This window comes from Gopherus evgoodei, chromosome 1, assembly GCF_007399415.2.
Source record: "Gopherus evgoodei ecotype Sinaloan lineage chromosome 1, rGopEvg1_v1.p, whole genome shotgun sequence".
Classification (NCBI taxonomy): domain Eukaryota; kingdom Metazoa; phylum Chordata; order Testudines; family Testudinidae; genus Gopherus; species Gopherus evgoodei.
The window spans coordinates 129,582,973-129,604,430 of record NC_044322.1 but is presented as its reverse complement, the minus strand read 5'-3'; the positions used below and the strand labels follow the sequence as shown (position 1 = coordinate 129,604,430).

The following is a 21,458-nucleotide window of genomic DNA, read 5'->3' as shown; positions in this document are numbered from 1 at the left end:
ATGTGTGAAGACAAATAGCATTGATTACATAAGGAATGTTTGAGTATCGATTTTCAACATTTTCTATAGAGGGTTCATCCAAGTCTAACTCTATATGTGGTAGAAATGGACAATGCAATATTTATACTTCTTTTATGTCCCATTTTATTCTTCTGCATTCTTAGTCCCATTCATTTAAATTTCATTTCAGACAAACGTTTTCCCATGCCTCCAATCATTTAAAATACAGACTCTAGATCTTTTCTATTTTTACCATATCTTTTATGAGATAATGGTATTAGAACTGAACATAGCATTCCACATGAAAGCACACCATTGACTTATATGATGGCATTATAATATTTTCAGAATTATTTTATACTAGTTTTTGGACATTCTAAACATTGTATTTGCTGCTGTATTTGTTTGTTTGTCTTTCGTTTTTTTTAAAGATTCTCAGGGTACGTTTACACTTCGGGATTATTCCGATTTTACAGAAACAGTTTTTTTAAAACAGATTGTATAAAGTCGAGTGCACGCGGCCACACTAAGCACATTAATTCGGTGGTGTGCGTCCATGTACCGAGGCTAGCGTCTATTTCTGGAGCATTGCACTGTGGGTAGCTATCCCATTGCTATCCCATAGTTCCTGCAGTCTCCTCCACCCATTGGAATTCTGGGTTGAGATCACAATGCATGATGGAGCAAAAACAGTGTCGCAGGTGATTCTGGGTAAATGTTGTCACTCAATCCTTCCTCCATGAAAGCAACGGCAGACAATCATTTCATGCCCTTTTTCTCTGGATTGCCCTGGCAGACACCATAGCATGGTAATCATGGAGCCCTTTCAGCCTTTTTTCACTGTCACCATATGTGTCCTGGATGCTGCTGACAGACGCGGTACTGCAGTGCTACACAGCAGCATTCATTTGCCTTTGCAAGGTAGCAGAGAAGGTTACCAGCCCTATTGAACTGTCTGTTGCTTTGGAAATTGGCAATGATGGTTACCAGTCATATTGTACCGTCTGCTGCTGTCATGGGTGCTTCTGGCTGGCCTCGCTGAGGTCGGCCGGCGGCGCATGGACAAAAATGGGAATGTCTTCCCAGGTCATTCCCTTCTTTATGTTTTGTCTAAAAATAGAGTCAGTCCTGCCTAGAATATGGGGCAAGTCTACTAGAGAACCAGAGAGCACAGCTCTCTGGGTCAGAGCCCCAGATATCCTGCAGAAATGATGAGCTGCATGCCATTCTAGGGGGTTCCCCTGCCGTTACTTCCCTCCTCCCACGCCCCTCCTGGGCTACCGTGGCAGTTATCCCCCCATTTGTGTGATGAAGTAATAAAGAATGCAGGAATAAGAAACACTGACTTTTTAGTGAGATAAAATGCTCCTCCAGCTGCTATGATATTCCAGGGAGGACATCTCCATTACTCATTAAAAGGTGAGGGGGAGAGGAGCACAGCCTCCCGCTGCTATGATAGTCCAGAATCTCCATTAGACATGAAAGGGAGAGAAGGGGGAGAGGAGCTAAGCCTCCAGCTGCTATGATGAGGACGGTTACCAGCCCTATTGCACCATCTGCCAGGACTGAATCTCCAGGACACAAAGCTTAAATAAGGGTGATTTTTTCCCTTTTCTTTGGGGGGGGGGTGAGGAGGGGTAAATTGACGACATATTCCCTGAACCACTGACGATAATGTTTTTGACCCTTCAGGAATTGGGAGCTCAGCCAAGAATACAAATACTTTTCGGAGACTGCAGGAACTGTGGGATAACTTGAATCCTCAGTATCTCCGTCCTCCCTCCATGAGCATCCATTTGATTCTTTGGCTTTCCATTACGCTTGTCACACAGCACTGTGTTGAGTCCCTGCTGCAGCCTCTGTCTATCATAGCCTGGAGATTTTTTCAAATGCTTTGGCATTTCGTCTTCTGGAACGGAGCTCTGATAGAACAGATTTGTCTCCTCATACAGCAATCAGATCCAGTATCTCCCGTATGGTCCATGCTGGAGCTCTTTTTGGATTTGGGACTATATGGCTACCCGTGCTGATCAGCGCTCCTATCTGGGCAAACAGGAAATGCAATTCAAAAGTTCTCGGGGCTTTTCCTGTCTGCCTGGCCAATGCATCCAAGTTCAGATTGCTTTCCAGAACGATCACAATGGTGCACTGTGGGATACCGCCCGGAGACCAATACCATCAAATTGCAGACACAACAACCCTAATCCGACATGGCAATACCGATTTCAGCGCTACTCCCCTCGTCGGGGAGAAGTACAGAAATCGGTTTTAAGAGCCCTTTATATCGATATAAAAGGCTTCGTTGTGTGGACGAGTGCAGTGTTAAATCGGTTTAATGCTGCTAAATTCGGTATAAACGCGTAGTGTAGACCAGGCCTCAGTGACCTGTCTATAGTGATTCCAGGTCTTTTTTTCCCTGAGTGGTTGCAGATTATTTAGAACCCAGTAATTTGTTCATTGCCCTGGATTAGTAAACCTTAAATGTTATCAGCCATTGTGCCACCCATTCATGGAGCTTTATAATATCTCTCTGATGATGCTCACAGTCTCTTTTATCTTGACTACCTTAAATGGTATCTGGAAATTTTGCCACATCATACTTTATCCCCTTTTCCATTTTCAAAATGTTAAACAGCACTGGCCTATTATGGAATGTTGGAACACTACACTATTTATCTTTTGCCATGTTGAGAATTGACCTCTGATTACTTTTTAACATGTTCTGTCTCCAGTCACTTTCTAATCCATAACATTACTTCACCTCTCACTCTTTGAGTAATTTAGTTTGCTTTAACAGCTTTTTTGAGAGGGAGCTTATCAAAGACTTTTTGGAAAGTCCAAACAAATATCAGCTGGTTTCTTTATCTACTATTTTGATGAAATACCCAAAGAATTCTAATAGATTAAAGAGGCACAATTTTTCTTTACAGAAACCGGGTTGGTTTGTGTTGATCCTATCATGTTTATCTATATGTTTTATATTCTATTTTTAACTATTTTCCTGGTATTAAACTAAGGCTTATTGGTCTATAATAAAATTAATGCCTTTTTAAAAATAGTTTTAATATATGTTACTTTTAGTCTTGTCATATATCAGCTGATTAAATTAGGAATTTCAGTACTGTGTCAACAGCTCAGCTACATCATTCTTAAATGCTTTCAGAACTCTTGGGTGTGTGCAGTCTGAGCCTGGTGACTTTTTGTTCTCTATCTATTTATCCTACCTCCCCGCCTTTTGATACTTCAGTCTTTGAAAATGTCTCATCTTTATTAACTACTCTTTTGGGTATCCCCTAACATCTTCTGTTGTAAAGACTGTTGCATATAAACTATTTATTTTCTCCACAATATCTGTGTCTTCCTTAATTTCTTCCTTAACTCTCTGGTAGTCTGAGAGAATGACCAATTCCTTGCAGGCTTCTTGAAAAACTAGATAAGTGAAATTAGAGAAGAGGAAACCAAGGCCGCTGAGATAAAGTACAAACTGAAGAAGCTTGGAAGCAAAAGAGAGGAAGAACATAGGTCAGTAGCTATAGAAGCAAAAAATGGTGGAGGAAGATTTAATTGTAGTGTTGAAGTATACCAAAGTAGGTTTGAAAACTGAGGAAATGTAGTAAAAATGGTTGAGGATCAGAGCAGTGTGGAGGGCAAAGAAGACATGTCATAGGTTTGGTGACAGAAAGTATGACACATCTCTGTGACCTGAACAGGGTAAAGAGAGAGTATGATGATGTTGGGTGTGGAGGAGTAAAAAGGAAGAAGGAGGGTGAGACAGGGGCAAGAGCCCTTGTCAGATGATATCACCATCTCATTGAAGAAATCTATGAGCTAATGGTCAGAAAGGGAGGCTCATAAATTATAATAATGATGTGTTTTGTACTGAAATGCTAGTTTTAATGGATTTGGAACCAATTTTCAAAGTCAAGACTCTGAATCTGAAATGAAGGGTCATTACTGGAATTACTGCTTTTTATAGCTGAGATTAGTAAGAAAAGGGAAGAGTGTAGCCATGCAGAGTCATGTGAAATGAGATGCTAAAATGAAATGTGGTAATCCCAGTATGGGGCAGAGTAGGGCAATGTACTGTGATCACAAGGAAAATATATCGTTATTGGGAATTCAAGTGCAGATGACAACAAAGGATTTACTGATTCACAGAACCAGTAGATTAGCAAACCAGTAGATTAGCAAAGGAAACAAGCGCCTCTGATTCAAGATGCAAAGCCATCATCCTTACTTTGCATGAATAATGAATTGTGTGACAAAAATAATGACTTTTTTTTTTCAAAATGTATGCAGAAACAAACCATGTCTCTTGATAATACTGTGACAAGCTTTGATGTTTTATCTCTATACATCAGTGGGTTTATATAAGAGGCTGTTACACTGAATTTATTATGAAGATGGACCAAAAATAGTTCATACACAAACAAATTCAAGATCTATATTGTCAGGGCTTTTACTGTTTCTTTGAGAACAGAACTATTCAGATATTGGGGGTGAGTTCAGTCCATATTGACAGTTTTATCATACTTTGTCAGTGAAACGTGAGGAATTACCCCACTTCAATATTGGGCTGAAGGATAAAACAGAGAGCATTGCATTTTCTCTTGGCATTTTCTTGTATCATTAAAAAGGCCAAGAGAGAATTTTAGGAGAACAGAGAAAGCATGACAAATGTCACACATACAGTGAAAGAGATGAAAATTGCCTTTTGGCTGTTTCCCAAAAGGGCAAAAAAGAAAAAAAATCACCTTTCACCTGGTACTTTTGTCAAATTTTGCCTCAGGTGAAAAGCACTGGCAGAAACTGCTTTTTTTTTTGTTCAGTTGAAAAGAAAAGTTGTGCATCAAAGAGAATGGGAGAGTTGAAGGTCACAGAGTAAGTTGAGCTTGCTACATCATTTAGTCTTGATCATTGGGGCTCAAGGAACTAAGCTTAAAAAGAAGGTTTTTATAGGTATCAGAAGAAAAACTGAAAGAAAAGAGCCCAAGAGATTTACCTAAGATGATTTAAAAGCATAAGAATGGACATACTGGGTCAGACCAATGGTCCATCTAGCCCAGTATTATGTCTTCCAACACTGGCTAGTTCTAGTTGCTTCAGAATGAATGAACAGAACATGGTAATTTATTGAGTGATCCATCCACTATTGTCCAGTCCTAGAAGTAAGATGTTTACAGACACCTGGCACATGGGGTTGAGTCCCAGACCACCTTGGCTAATAGCTGTTGATAGACCTATCCTCCATGGGTTCCAATTCTTTTTTGAACCCAGTTATACTTTTTACCTTCATAACATCTCTCACAACGAGTCCCATGAGTGGACTGTGTGTTGTAGGAAGAAGTACTTCCTTATTTTCATTTAAAACCTGCAGCCTATTAATTTCATTGGGGGACCCCTAGTTCATGTGTTATTTCAAGGGGTAAATTACACTTCCTTATTCACTTTCTACGCAACATTCATGATTTTGTATGCCTCTATCATGTCCCTGTCACTTAGGAATCTTCTAAGATGAACAGTTTCAGTCCTTTTAATCTCTCCTCATACAGAAACTATTCCATATCCCTAATCATTTTTATTTCTCTTCATATTTTTTTTCCAATTCTAATATATCTTTTATTGAGATAGGGAGACCAGAACTGCACTCAGTATTCAAGATGTGGACATATCATGGATTTCTACAGTAGTGCTATGATATTTGCTGTCTTATTATCTATCCCTTTCCTACTGGTTCCTAACATTGTTATCTTTTTTGACCGACACTGCATAAAGAGCTTATGTTTTCAGAGAAGTATTCACAATGACTCCAAGATCTCTTTTTTTCAGAGGTAACAGTTATTTAGACTCTATCACTTTGTATGTATAGTTGGTGTATGCTTTCCAGCGGCATTACTTTGCATTTATCAACACTGAATTTCATCTGCCATTTTGTTGCCCAGTCACCTAGTTTAGTGAGATGCCTTTGTAACTCTTCACAGTCAGCTTTGGACTTAACTATCTTGAGTAATTTTGTATCATCTGCAAAGAAATTTGTTGTTCTATATTTTTAAACATGCTATTATATTGTTGTTTATGTTATATAGGTAAAAAAGAAGTTGGAGGATAGCAGAAGGAATGATGTTGGCCAGGGTGATAGTATTTGTTTTGATTTTTTTGAGTGAATTTCAGTGTTCATAAAAATGACAGCCTACTGATGCAACTTAGAGCTAGGTGTCAGCTATAATTCATGTCAGCTCCAGAATCTCACAACCCTGCCAATTCACTTTGTAAGTGACCTTTAACACCCTCAGTAGATTTAAGTCCCAGGACTCTCTTCTCCGGAACAAAACTGCCAATTGCATTTAATTTCCTTAAATGTTATCTAAATTCTACATTTTAGTTGATTGAGACAAAGATATATTATGTTCTCTTTTACAGCTGAATGCAATACAAGTGAGTTCTTATTTTGTAAAGTAGTCAGTAAGATACATATAACAGATAGCAGAACATCATCAATCAGCATACATTCAATAATATTCATTAAGGAAACCAAGGAAATGTAAGATTGACCTGTTCATTCTCACCTTAATATAGAGACTATCTCTACAAATCTTCAGTGGTTAGAACATGGTTTGATGGAAGAAATCATGTACGCTGAATTCAGTAATAAATAAGGGCTGACTGATTTTAAAGGACATTGGATTACAGTTAGTATTGCCAGATCCATGAGAATCAAAACCCTAAAATGGCTTTGGGTAGAAGACAGTGTCATCACTTATCACAGTGTTGTGTCACGCTAAGAGGGGTGACTGCTGTTTTGACCCTAGAGAGTTCCTTGTGTCCATAATATTAATGGACACTTCTTGTAGGTGCAATTTTCCTCTTGCTCTGAAAGTTTTCTATTTGCTTTCGTCTGTATTTGCTCTCATTTCTTTCCCAAGTTCTGTTTTTGCCCCGGATACAGCTTAAGACTTTTTATTTTTTTTCCACTAGGAAAGCGGTTGTAGTAAATTGCCTCCTCATGGCTACAATTATCTGTCTTACAATACTTTGATAGAATTCACAATATTTCATTGCAGCTAATTGGTCTGCTCTTGAGGATCTTGTGGGCTTTAATTATGTCCAGATTAACATCTTTAAGGGGGTGGGGGTGTGCATTCTTTTTCTGCTTTCAAACTATTATTTTTATTTGTCTCTTTCCATTTCTAAAAGCCCATGGAATTAACAGCCAAATACATATCATTTAGATCATAAACTCTTTCAGGCAAGAATTCTATTAATTTAGTGGGTTTATTTTATTGTTGAGTTTTACACCTAAAATACTAAATAACTGTGAATAATAAAATATTTAGCTGAAGCTTTCAGGGCAACTCTTACCACCTTCTTCCTTTTATTATCATGCACTATTCAGCTTTAGTGCTGTTAACTTTTGGTTCAAGTCCATAGGATGTGTGTAGCATTTTCTTCTGCATTTCTGGCAAGTACTAGTTTTGTTCAATCTACAGTATTTTAAGACATGAGTTTATCCATCATGTCTAGGACTACGTTTTAGTCACGAGTATTTTTAGTAAAAGTCATGGACAGGTCACGAGCAGTAAACAAAAATTCATGGCCTGTGACTTGTCCATGACTTTTACTATATACCCGTAAGTAAAACTCTGGAGGGAGGCTGTGGGTAATCTGGAGGGGGAGGGCAATCTGCGACCCAGCTGGTGCTGGGGCAGGAGTGGGCAGTAGCACGTGGACCGGGACCCCTGCAGGTGTGGGGGGAGTAGTGGAGTGGGGAGGTTGGCGGGGCTGGCAGGGGCTCCCTACCTGGCTCCATGTTTCTCTGCAGCTTCTAGGCAACGGGGGAGCTAGGGGGCTCAGCACGCTGGTCCCGCCACAAGCGCCAGCTCTGCAGCTCCCATTGGCCAGGAACTGCAGCCAATGAAAGCTGTGGGGATGGGGCCTGAAGGCACGGGCAGTGCCTCTAGCCCCCTGCCCCTCCTCTGCCTAGAAGCTGCAGGGCCATGCCAATGGGAGCCGGAGAGCACCTCACCCCAAGGTAGGTGCCCCCCAATCTTCCAACCCCCTACCTCTAGCCCTGAGCCCTTTCCACACACCCAAACTGCTACTGCTGGCCCAGGGGCTGCCAGGCTTAGGCAACCCCGAGCCAGCACTGGCCACTGCAGAAATCACGGAGTTCATGGAAAGTCACAGAATCCATGACTTACATGACAGACTCACAGCCTTAATCATGTCCCATATAGGATTTTGCTTTCCTTGAAACACTCTTAGTAAAAATTCTGACTACTAATCTACTGTTTTTCATCTTAACTCTTTCTCATTTAAACTTTCATTGTTTAAGTGTAACTTCACTCAGATAGGGATAAATAAATTGTAGATCAGGGATCAGCACATCAGAGAAATCCGCTGGTGCAGTCTGAGGGATGTGCTGGCCACCGCTTCCCGCAGCCTCCATTGGCCTGGAGCAGCGAACTGAAGCCAGTGGGAGCCATGATTGGCTGAACTTGTGGGTGCTGCAGGTAAACAGACTGGCCCGACCTGCCAGCGGATTTCCCTGATGGGCTGTGTGCCAAAGGTTGCCATCCTTGTTGTAGAGCATAGAGGTGGTTGCTACAGAAAGACAAACTGGACAATTTTAGCAGATATCTGAAGAACAGCTGAGTGATGTAATCTCATTTTTTAATTGTCAAATGAAGATGGATTTTTTTTCCTAAAAGATCTCTAGGAAGTATTTTGGGGAAGTCGTATACTTGTGTAATACAGAGGGGCAGGCTAGATGATCACAGCCCTGTTTCTGACCTTGAAATCTATGAATTTGTCAGTTGACAACATTTAGCTTACTGATTATTAAGTTACATTTCTTCTGCAGTTCTCTAAAAATGGAAATACATCCACCATATAACTCACTTATGGTTACAATAGTTGCCTATATAACCAAAACTTCCATCAAAATGTTTACCTTTCTGTTCTTAATTTGGCATTCTCAAGGCAAAGATGAGATACAAAGCTATTATTAACATTTTGGTACAAGTGGCAAAGGTTCCACATTTTCCTGTTATGCTTCAGAATTGAATGATCCACTTCTCGCAGAAGCTACTGGAATAACCATCTATCTAGCTTCTCTACTATTATGTAACTATCTAATATGTATCCCATAGCTGCTGGTTTTCTATTGCAGTACATTAATTGTTTATTTGTGGAGTATTTACAGCTGTCTGAAATGTTAGTCTGAAACACTAGAATTTTTCTATTATAAATGTGGCAGATATCTAGGTAGAACTACTCAGTTGAACTTCAGAATGTTCCATGTATAATGTACCATTGTATAGGAATGGAATCAATTGCAATAGAATTGGGTTGTGTTGTTATTTTTTGGTTTGTTTTTTGTTGAGGTTCAAATATCAATGGAAGTACATATCAGAGAACCCTTTCCCTGTGTGGAGACTCACTGATATCAGTATTCTTAGTGACTGAAGCCCCAAGGTCCAGTCACACAGAGCACCTAAGCACACTGCTGATTATTAAGCCTACCAGTAGTCTTTCTGAAGTTGATGGGATTACTTATGCTTACAGTTAAGCATGTGCTTAAGTGCTTTGCTGGATAGCGTCAGAGTACTCAGCATTTTGCAGGATAGAGCCATAAATTAATAATGGCATAAGGTAAAATAGGTGCATATTGTAACATTTTTATTTAGAAACTGACAATCATATTCTTGATTAAAAAACATATAACTATAACCTGGAACTAGTGTGGCCTTTAATTAATTATCTTCCCCAAGTTTTGAAAGGACTTTATTGATGGTGAGGTGGGTGCAAGCAATATTAGCAAGCAAATTACTCACACTGTGCCCTGACATAGTAAAATTCTGCTCTGAAAATGTTAACATGATTTTTTTGCATTTGCACCTGCCTTAGAAATTCCAGTAAAATGGAGAAGTGTGGACTGGTTGAGATTACTGCCAGTGTTTTGTATAAGTGGTATTCTTTCAGTTGCTTCTGTTTGCTTCTATTTGACTTAAGGTATATATCTGTGTGGCAGATCTGTAGATTTTAATTTGCTTCACAACTCATGCAGCAAGGCCTCTGTGCTCAGTTCAGCCCCAAGTAAAAAAGAGCAGACTAAGTAACACTGGTAGTGTTTGAGACACGCTTTATCTGCCAGGGGTCACTGGCAGGAGATGCTGCACAATGGCTTCTTTCTTCAAAGCTGTTAGAGGCTGTTATGTCAAAGCAATGTACTGTATTTAGAAGCTTTTAAGCTGTAGATCCGCTCATGTGGAGTAACTCGTGCATAAAAAAATTCCTTATCAAAATTGTCACTGCACATCTGCTTCACTTTGATATTAAATGACTTGGCCTGATTAATTAAAACAAAATGCAGGTACTACAATACTTACAGCGGGAAAGTGGACCAGAAAAACATTTTAAAGAACACAACTGTTTTAAACGGGACACTGTTCAGTAATTTATATTCAAAATTTGATTTCATTTTAAATAAGTATTTCAAAATAGAATTTTTTTTGCATCTATCTAAAAAAAAGCATTTAAACTATTTTTGTTTTAGATAGGTAAGACATTTCCTCTGCACTATGGTGAATCCATTCAGAACAACATTATTCTGGCTCAGGAGAGCCCAGTGGTGAAATAGACTAAGGTGAAATCAAAACGGAAACTGATCTGTCTAATCTCCTTGTCCAGGATGAGTGAAATGCAAGAATAAACAAACCTAACTAGTGGAAAAGTAAATGACCGAACTTCACATCTTTGTAGCTGTAATAACCTAAAGTTTTAATAATAAACAAAATGAATTTTTTTTTAAACTATATGAGCCACATTCTTCCCTAACTTGAGGTCCACTGAAGCCATGGGAACAGCGGACCCTCTGCAGGCACACCTGTGGGAGGTCCACTGAAGCTGCGGGACCAGTGGACCCTCCACAGGCAAGCCACCGAAGGCACCTTGCCTGCTGCCCTAGCGGCGACCGGCAGAGTGCCCACTGCGGCTTGCTGCCCCAGGCACGCGCTTGGAGCGCTGGTGCCTGGAGCCACCCCTGGGTTAATTTGGATGTTGGTTCTACATCACCTGGAGATTCCACACTGTGGGAAAGCCACAAGGGGTTGTTAAGTCGACTTTCTATTGGCTTTTCACTATTAGAACAAGGTAGAACAGGTGGAACAGGGGTCCAAAATTTGGCTCATTATATACTTAGTTACTTATTACTTCATAGTGACACTTGCTGTGAAATCAACAGCAGACTGCCCTATTCTAGAGAGAAGTCTATCTAACAGATGCTTCAAAATAACAAGGTGCCTTGCCAGCTCTTTTGGGTAATTTTGGCTTACTCATCACAAAGCAAAAACTCTTAATACCAAGGTGCTTAAAAGAACCTGAGTATAAATCCTTTGATTTTCAACAGCCAGTAAAGCCATTAACACATTACACTATTTATACTGAGTGGAGCAGGGTGCATTCTCACAGACTGCACTTTAAATAACATGTCTGCAGTGAGTTTTTGTTTTAAAGCCAACTTGTGAAGTTGCATCACATATGGCCAGGCTTGTTTTCTCCTTCTCTTTTTAATGATCAAAAGTTCTCTTTCACAGTGTTTAATGTTCAGATTTTGAATTTCACTTGTAATGCAAGTTAATACCAACCAGCCCCAGGCAGGAATGAGAAACAAATCAATGGGAATACAGGATCCTCAGCTGGTGGAATTCTGCATGGCTCTATTTGTGCTTAGGTTGCTTAATCATTTTGTTGTTGTTGCTGCAGTAGCACATAGGGGCCCAAACTAGAGATAAGGGTCCCTCTGGACAATGCACTGTATAAAAAGTAACATAAAGATAGTTCCTAGTCCAGCACTCTTACAGTTCAAGGATTTAGTCAGTACAGCTGAGGATCAAGTCCTACATATGGAAGTACAGTAGAACCTCAAAGTAACAAACACTGGAGTTACAAACTGACCAGTCAACCACATACCTCATCTGGGCCAGAAGTACGTAATCAGGCAGCAGCAGAGACAAAAAAATACAAAACCCCCACAAATACAGTACTGCGTTAAAAAAAGGAAAGGGAAAGTTTAAACTAAAAGATTTGACAAGGTATGGAAATATGGTTAAAAGCAGCATTTTTCTTCTACACAGTAAAATTTCAAATTTATATTAAGTCAATGTTCAGTTTGTAACTCCGAGGTTCTACTGTATTTTTTTTTTCAAAATGCTTTGTTACTGCTCTGCATATCTACAAATGTAGCAGGCCTCCTCCCTGCCTGGGACCCAGGCCATTTCTGAGTACTATTGCAGGGTGAGCTCTCAGGAAAAAGATCTCCCATACCCTATACAGAAAGGAGTAGGACAGTTGCTTTCATGACACCTCCATCCTTCACAGAATGATTCTACGCATTTCAAATATGTTGGCCAGTGTAACTGCCTAGGCATTCCAAGGAACACATGCTGTACCATGTGTATGGCGCAAGGTACATCCTTGCTTAGAGCAACAGGAAACTGCCTCTGAGACACAGTCTGTTACCTGAGTTGCTTCTGGGGCAATATATCCATGTATTCACTACCATAAACAATTGGGACTTGTGGCAAAACCACAGGGGAAGACTAACAATTCCTTCCTTGCTCTTTGGGGGATGCAATTATTCAGTGTTCACCCTTCTCTTCTATACGGTACATGTTTCACTCCTCTTTTTTTCACTGATTATTTATATGACGTAAGAAATAATACTGAAAGACTAGGATGTGGCCATAAAATTAGACTATCACAATATATAAGCACAGAGAGCTGACTGTGCACTTGCAGCTATTAGCATTTCCAGACTTTTTTATTGTTCCACTTTGCAACATTAACATTTTTAATGTAGTTTTGTGTAAATATTTTTGGGGTTTGGCCTTTTTCTATTGTGTTGAAAGGAGTATATGAAATTATGTTTAATATTGTTTGTGTCTTTCTCTTCTGCGTTTAGCAAAGAATTTTCAGGGATGCTGCATTTATTCAGTCCAGCCAAGTATGAATGTCCAATCACATTGTCATTTGACGTAATTAAGTCTCTTATCCTGGACAGGAGCATTTTCCTGGCTGTGCTGAGAGCAGCCACTGGAAAGTGACCGCGGTCTGGGATTGCAGTGAGTTTCAAACTGTTGCAGCTGATGCCATTAGGGAAGTGCTACTCTGAAGAAACACAAATCCAATTATGTTGAGTGTCCATTAGTTAAATGCTGCTTCTATACAGAGATAGCAGTTGGCATACAAAGCAATTTTTTTTGTGGTTCCATCAAATGATGACCATTTTAATTTTATTTTTGTTACTAAGTGGCAGGGTAGTAGTTCAAAAAATGCATTCATGCTATTAAATCAGAAACATTTTCAGTAAAATTCTGAGCGAACAATCTTGACATTGACTTCAATATTAAATATTAGTCAGACTTAAATTTTAGTCAGGACAATAGAGATCCAAGCCTTGTTGTCAATTAGGAGAGTTTGTGTTTGAAGATCCCCTTTAAATCACTTAAGGCAACTGAGGAATTACAGAGGCTGTGCTCAAGGAGTGGAAACATTTGAAAGAAAGAAACAAACATACAGAAGTTCTCACATCTGAATATTCTTTATTTATTTTGTAATGAATAGAGACATTCTATTTCAATCATTATAAAAGTTTCCTTTGATTCAAACTTTCTTCTTTTGACTATAATGCTTTTTTCCAGAATAATTTTATACAGCAACAGACAACAGCAAGTACCAGTTTAATAATTAATGCATAAACTAGCATTGAACACGTGTCTAATACACAGTTGCATATGGATGGGAGTCAGATCAGGTTCATCCTGGATGGGGATTGAAAAACTACGATCATCAGCATTCTCTCCTCTTACCTTGACCCTTCCAAAGTCTAACCAGAGGTGCACTGCACAGTAGGTGCTAGAGTCACTGTCTGTAATGTTATTCAACTTTAATATCATGGGGATTCTCAAGCCTAATATAAATCTGACCTATTTTATTTTACATTAACCCCCCTCTATTCAGGTGAAATTATCTGAAGGGACAGCCTGTGAGCATGGCCCTTGTACTACCATGGGAGAGTTGCTGCCTTATATATTTGCTGCCCTAGGAGGTGCAGATGGATCAGAGAGCTGTGCTGTGTCACTTGGGTGCTATATAGATAGCACTGTCCTTTGAGGGTGCCTGGAGATCCATGAATTCAGTAGTTTCCTCCAGCTGTGGTGGGGCAAGATATAGATTACTCCCAGTTTCCTTTCCTTTGGTGAATAATTCCTACATCTAGGGCAATCAGGACCGATATATTTATATCAATAATCATATAGACTCTTCTGTATCTGACAATGTATATCCTGTGAAATCAAATTCACTGAAAATTTCACTCTCAGTTAAAGATACAGGAGGAAGTTGTGCCTTCATTTACACTCATATAATCTCACTAAAATCAAACAGCAAGCCTGCCACTATCTTTTGACAAATAAAAGTATGTTGCATCATGTTTCATATGTTTACATACATTGAAGCACAAAACTTCCTATTTTAAAGTTACACTGTACTTAAGAAGAGAGAGGGAGACAGAGAGAGAGTTTGTTTGTGAGGAGCCTAGAATGTTTTCTGGGTGCCATATACTCTATTTAAATAATCTAAATAAAGAAATGGTAAATATAAAATCCTTCACACGTTTCTACTGTTCCTACTCTTTGTTATGCTGGCAAGTTATTGGAAAATGGAAGGGAGAGGAGTGGCTAATAGGAGCACCATCATTTAATTATCAGTTAATTAGCCAGAAAAAATGTCAAAAGGAAATGCAGGAAGTCATGCTATTCAAAGACAGTAAATAGTGATAGTGTTCTTATAGGAGCTAGTAATGGTATCTTAAATTTGTACACTGGGAAGTCAAGGATCTGAAAAAATACATTCTTTATTTTGTTTGTTTGTTTTTCTTCTGACTTCAGGGAATAACCTGAAAAATTCCAGGTACTAGACTGTGTGTCTTTGAGCAGGGGGAGAGGGAGCTTCATTCCTCCTTGCTTCCTTGTGTGTGGACCATTAGGATTTCATCTCCAGGGATATAGGGTTAAGAACTGCTGAATTTCTGCTTACATTTCCACCTGCTGGTTGTGGACAGAGAGTCAGGGAATGAAGAGAGCCTTCCTTCTATTGCCTTAACATACCAGTTAGCAATTCACTGGCATGATAGGTCAGAACTTGAGCTGGATGAAATTTTTTTGTTCCAACATTTTTTTAAGCAAACAGTTTTCTTCTAAATGAAAATTATTTCCTGGGTACTGACAATGTACTCAGAGCTTGGTATAAATGTGAAAAACAGTCACTGCCCCAAGGAGAAGACAAGCTAATACAGAAGCAGTAAACAGGTACATAGCACACCTGGCAAGAGTGGAAGCAATGACATTGTTTACTACTGTCCTACCATAAATAATACTGATGATTTAATGGAAACATCTCAAAAGTATAGCATTGTTAACAGTCAGGCATTACAGTGGAAATCCCATGGAAGCACTTTTAGAAACTGCATTAACAGAATTGGGAGTGAACCATTGAAGTTCTTAGATGGTGTGATCATTAGATGGGGAGACAAGAGCTCCTCAGAAGTGTTGGAGTGATTGAACAAATGAGATGACACATGTCATGGTATAATTCCCCACTCTGAACCTTAGCGTCCAAAAGATGGGGTACCAGCATGAATTCCTCTAAGCTCAATTACCAGCTTAGTACTTGTAGCACTGCCACCAACCAGGAATTCCAGTGCCTGGTACACTCTGGTCCCCCCAAAACCTTACCCGGGGACCCCCAAGACCCAGACCCTCTGGATCTGAAGACAAGGAAAGTAAACCCTTTCCCCCACCGTTGCCTCTCCCAGGCTTCCCCTCCCTGGGTTACCCTGGAAGATCACTGTGATTCAAACTCCTTGAATCTTAAAACAGAGAGGAAAATTCACCTTCCCCCCTCCTTCTCTCTCCCCCTCCCAGACTCTCCCTGAGAGAGAAAGTAATCCTAACACAGAGAGAAAAATAACCTCTCTCTCCCCCTTCCCTCCTTTCTCCTCACCAATTACCTGGTGGATCCAGACCCAGTCCCCTGGGGTCTCACCAGAATAAAAAAAACAATCAGGTTCTTAAGACAAGAAAAAGCTTATAATAAAAGAAAGAAAAAACATTAAAAATTATCTTTGTAAATTTAAGATGGAATATGTTACAGGGTCTTTCAGCTGTAGACACTCGGAATACCCTCCCAGCCTAAATATACAAGTACAAATTAAAATCCTTTCAGCAAAATACAAATTTGAACTCCTTCCAGCCAAATACACATTTGCAAATAAAGAAAACAAACATAAGCCTAACTCGCTTTATCTACCTAGTACTCACTAGTCTGGACATATAAGAGAATGTATCAGAGAGATTGGGGAGAAACCTGGTTGCACGTCTGGTCACTCTCAGAACCCAGAGAGAAAAACAATCAAACACTAACAGCACACACACAAACTTCCCTCCCTCAAGATTTGAAAGTATCCTGTCCCCTGATTGGTCCTCTGGTCAGGTGACAGCCAGGCTCACTGATCTTGTTAACCCTTTACAGGCAAAAGAGATATGAAGTACTTCTGTTCTATTAACTCTTACTTATCTGTTTATGACAACACATCACTAGTGAGAATGGCTATCTTAAATCCTGTGCTAAAGCAGGTGTGAACTAGATATTTCCAGAAGCTTAGAAGGGCTCTTTCTAAGCTGAGTGGTCATGCAGTTAATGGATGTGCTGTTGTTTTCTCCTACAAACCTGAAAACTGTGTGCTTTCCAAACATTACTTGGCATCAAAAGGTATATAGCATGAAAGATAGAGCAATTGCTTCAGTCAAACCCACTCAATTCAAATAAATCACACAGAAAAGTGGCATCAGTTTAAGCAACAGCTGAAAAAAAAAAATCACTTTCATTACAGACTTCAGAGAAAGTACCTAAAGTATAAGTGTCACAAATCTGTTCTTGGCAGATCGTCGCCTTAAGAGCTGTATTCAGACCACAAGCATGTGGGGCCAATTGCCCCCACCTCAGCAGATGCTAAGGTATCGCAGGCTGTAGGGGGTCCGTTTCTCAACCCTCTATCTGAGTCCATCTGGCTGTTTCTTACCCTCTCAGCATGTGTCCACCCTACACAATAAGCCCAGCTCTGTGGGCCTTGGGTTTGTGGGCTTGGTGTATACAAACCCATGCTTGAGTGTCCACACTGCACTGTGAATCTAGGGTTAGAGTTCCTGCATGTGGGTCTCATTGCCAAGCTAACACACCCATACCGTGCTACACAGACCTTCTTACTGGGGTCTGTGATTCAATCTATGTCCACGCTACAAAATGACAGAGCTTGGAGAAGAGTCCCAGAAGGACTTGGGTTCTGACCTGCCCCCCACTTCCACAAGCTCCTAGGATCCAGGTCCTGAGTGCTTCCTGACCCAAGTCAGAATGATTTTGTGTGTGAATGCAAGGGGGGCATCAAACCTGAGTAAAAGCCCAGGCTGGATGCAGTGTAGACATACCCTTAGGGTTCCAGCCAAAACAAACAAAACAGTCCACAGACAGGAAACAAGGTTAAATAATACAATCATAATAGAAATGAAAAGAGACCTGTACGTGGCATCAGTGAAGATATTGGCCTTTCTCACTTACGAAGGCCATGCAAGAATTTCAGTCTACCACAGAGATCATTGCGTCTCCAGTACAAGTCCTAGTCTCTTTCCCTTTCTTTGTCCAGATGATCTGTGTCCTTATCTGTTCATTGCAGGGGCTCTGTTGGCTGTCAGACCTGTCTCTGTGAGCTAGGTAGCTCAACAGGCTTCTCCCTTCCGAGGATTAGCCTTCCATCTGAGTGAAATTCCCTCTTTTTAACCCCTTTTTTCAGTCCTGGCATGATTTGCAGGTGTGGAGGGGCAGGACCACTGTAGTCCAAAACTGTTCCTTAACCCCTTCCATTCTGATATGACTTTATATGCTGCATCCCTGTAAGCAACACTATTTGATAGATAGATAGATAGATAGATAGATAGATAGATAGATAGATAGATAGATAGATAGATAGATAGATAATGCTTTTACAGTGAGGGTGAAGAAGATAGTGGATTTACAACAGACTGTGGATAAATCTGAAAGGTTCCCCAACTCCAGAAATGTTATATCTGAATGATGTTTTTGGTCAGAGTCAAGGAGAATGTGAATCAGTTGATGCATATATGACTTACATGAGGTGACATGACTCCTTAATATATGATAGCTTCTATGTAGAATGAACAGGGGAGGCACAGTCTGCTTTGAGAAACTGATTTAACCTGAACCTAATCCACAGATATCTGTAGAAAAGTGAATGCAGAATCAAAATCTGAGTGTCTGAAGGAGCAGCATGTGATATCATTTCAGAAAGAGGAGATTAAAAAAAATAATGGAGCCCTTAAATACCAAAGAAACAATAAAAAGTTTTCTGACTGACAAAAATTCCTGATCCAGAACTCACTTAAGTCATTGGAGCCATTCCAACAGGTTTTGGCTCAGCTCCTTATATGTATTCCAGAACACCAGCCAAGACATCACCCAGCATTTTGTCAGATGTGTCCTTAGTTGATACCTTGTTCCAGTTGTCATGTACAGAACAGGCTCCCAACATCTTCGGAAACCTGAACTTTCATAGAAATATTAGCCTAAATGTAACCAAGACTATCTGGAGCACATTTAATGCATGTTTTAAAATACTACATGTTTCACATAAAGATTTTGGCCCTGGTAGCATAGACCTTCAATTCCTTATTATTTCTTATTCTGTTTGTAAAGTGCCATGTAAATTTATGGCACTGTCTAAATTAATATTTATAATAATGTGCATCAGTGGTCATCAACTGATTCCATACAAGAAGCCATTTCGGAATTTCCTTTGATCTATCTAGGATCCCTCCTCATTTAGTAATGTGGGAAAGTCAGTGTGGTCAGAATCCTTTGACAATGACTTCAAGGTTGATGTATGTGATGCAGTAGATTAAGCGGACAAAAAAAGACCACAGCTGAGACATACACTATCTTTTAATTAACAATAAAAACATCTCAAAGCGAATGAAATATAGAAAATAAAAGAGAAACAATTCATTCGCTCAACAAATAGGTAATTACATGTGAAAATAATATTACATTGTACAGAGGCACAGGTGAGTCCATGACTCCTCCTTCAGGCTGTAAAGAGTAAAAAGCATAATGTGTGACATTGCGAAGTCATATTCCATACGCTTTACGTCCCCCATGTACTGAAGACCTGTTATGTGCACTGGAGTGTGTTTGCATCTCATTATACCTAATTTAGAGTTCCTAAATTCTCTTTTCTTGAGGTGTGCTGGAAGTAGAGGTGGCTAACCACTACTTTGTAAAATATACAGGAAGCATTTTTTTTCAGGGATATCAGATTTAACTTTCTTACACTGACACACAGAATGAAAAGGGCAAAATGGAGTCTCTGGCTGTTGATATTCACTGCCCTTCTGCATGGTTTCCAGATCCAGAACCCTAATATCAACCATTAGACTATTGCTACTACATGAAGGAGGGTGAACCTGGCTCCCAATAGGCTATTCTAGCTCTACTGGTACCATAATCCTCCATCATTTCTACCATCACTCCAACATTTATCACTTCCTGTGTAAGGGACTGATGTTACACTGAAGTCATTATTTAGTGGGCTCAGTGTCAAGAATTAAAACAGAAAAAAAAACCCATCTTCCTGTTATGATGATTTATAGACTGACAAATTCTCTTGTTGCATACGTATCTGGAATGAATACGAGCATGTGAAGAAGACAGCACTAGCTGTTTAGTTCAATGATTGCCAGATAGACGATTAAAAAAACTATCTTTCATATCCTTGCATGTTTCTTATCTGTTCAAAGAAGCTTAATCATTACCATTTCCATGACATAATAAACCAAATCTGAAGCCTTCCACAAAACCATTTGTCTAGATAACTATTGTCTGCCTGCAAAGTCCAAATTTGGTGTGCATTTGTCTACCTTATCTCAGTATGCCCCAAACCCTATGCCCTGCCATCTGGACAAGGGTATTCTGCCCTGTGGGATGGGGAATAGATACTGTGTCCAGACCTGGTGTGTATGAATATTTGTGCAAGGAATACAGTGAGTTAGGGGAACAGCAGATGGAAGTTTTCTGTTTTAAAAGAAGAGGGAAACCTGAGCTGTGTCCTAGCCAGGGCTATGATAGAGGAAAAGAGCTCCTGCTTCCCTTCATTGTATCTAAACTCTCATAACAGAGCTCTGTCATCACAGACTGTACACACGTCACCCCATCCAGCATGTGAGTGTCCCTGCCTGCAGGTATATGGGATCTTGGGGAGCAATTACCACACAGCTGGGGTTCCAATTAATTTCTTTATTAAAGGAAAAAAAAGGAAGTGGTGGGAATTTAATAATGAAATACGATGGGATGGAGTGTATAGGGTGTTTACAATAGACAACGATGGGGGGGGTTCTTCTTATTGAACAGTGTAGGAAGTTCTAATAGTGGGCTACAGCAAGTGGGGTTCAGCACAATGGGATACAGTACAGTCAATAAGCAACTCTAGATACAGTGTGGAAATGCAAAGCGTACCCAAAAGAAATGCAAAATAAAATGGTAGCTTCTATATGAGTTAATAGCTAGATACACAATGTAACACAGTGGCATCAATGTAAATACAAAGTATATCAGAAAAGTGGAGGCAACCAATGGGGTGTTATAATTACAAGTAAAATGTGAGTTACAGTACAACAATACAATATCAATATAAAGGCTGGGTCAAGAAACGGGGCGGGGGGGAGTGAGTGATTAGTGGTATGCAGACGAGCGGCTGAGAGACTCTGAAGCCCTGCAGAGTGAGGACAACGAAGCAGTGTGATGGTGAGCTTCGGTAGGGGAGGGGCAGCGGAGATGTGTAAGAAGGGCTAGAGAGAGGTTTAAGCAACAAGCGGACACCAAAAACAAGGTAAAAAAACAGCAAAGGGTTTGGGAAGTTTCACACGGGGAGAAGCAGCGAGGGGTTTGGGAAGTTCGGAGGGTGATGCAGACGCGGGGGGGGGGAAGCAGCAAGGAGTTGGGAAGTTCGGAGAGAGTGCAGATGCGGGGGAAAAGCAGCAAAGGGTTATAACAGGGAAACACGGAGGAGCACACAGAGGTCCCACTTAGCACGCAGCACAAGTGGCCATCCCTTTGAGAAGGGCAGTGGCTCTTGTTAAACAACTTAAGGGGCCCTCCCTTTGAGAAGGGCAGTGGCCCTGGTAAACAACATAACAGCCAGGGAAGGGCGGCCACAAGAGAACAGAAAACAAAATGGAGTCTGGGGACAGCTGTAAGAAACAAAATGGAACAGGGGATAGCTGTAACAGACAGTGAGTATCAGAAATAAGTATGACTCTAACAGTGCAGCTAGT

General features: G+C 40.2%; 1 protein-coding gene and 1 long non-coding RNA gene across 4 annotated transcripts in view; one reads left to right on the top strand and one right to left on the bottom strand.

Moving 5' to 3' along the window:
• The window catches only part of NLGN4X (neuroligin 4 X-linked), a 290,649-nt gene that overhangs the window by 147,194 nt on the left and 121,997 nt on the right, over positions 1–21,458 (top strand). The gene's annotated exons all lie outside the window — the stretch shown is intronic.
• Positions 2,804–21,006, bottom strand: LOC115656037. Its single transcript, XR_004001565.1, has 3 exons — positions 20,873–21,006; positions 10,989–10,997; positions 2,804–2,813 (listed from the first exon to the last, which is right to left on the bottom strand). It is a non-coding gene; the product is annotated as an uncharacterized LOC115656037 (long non-coding RNA).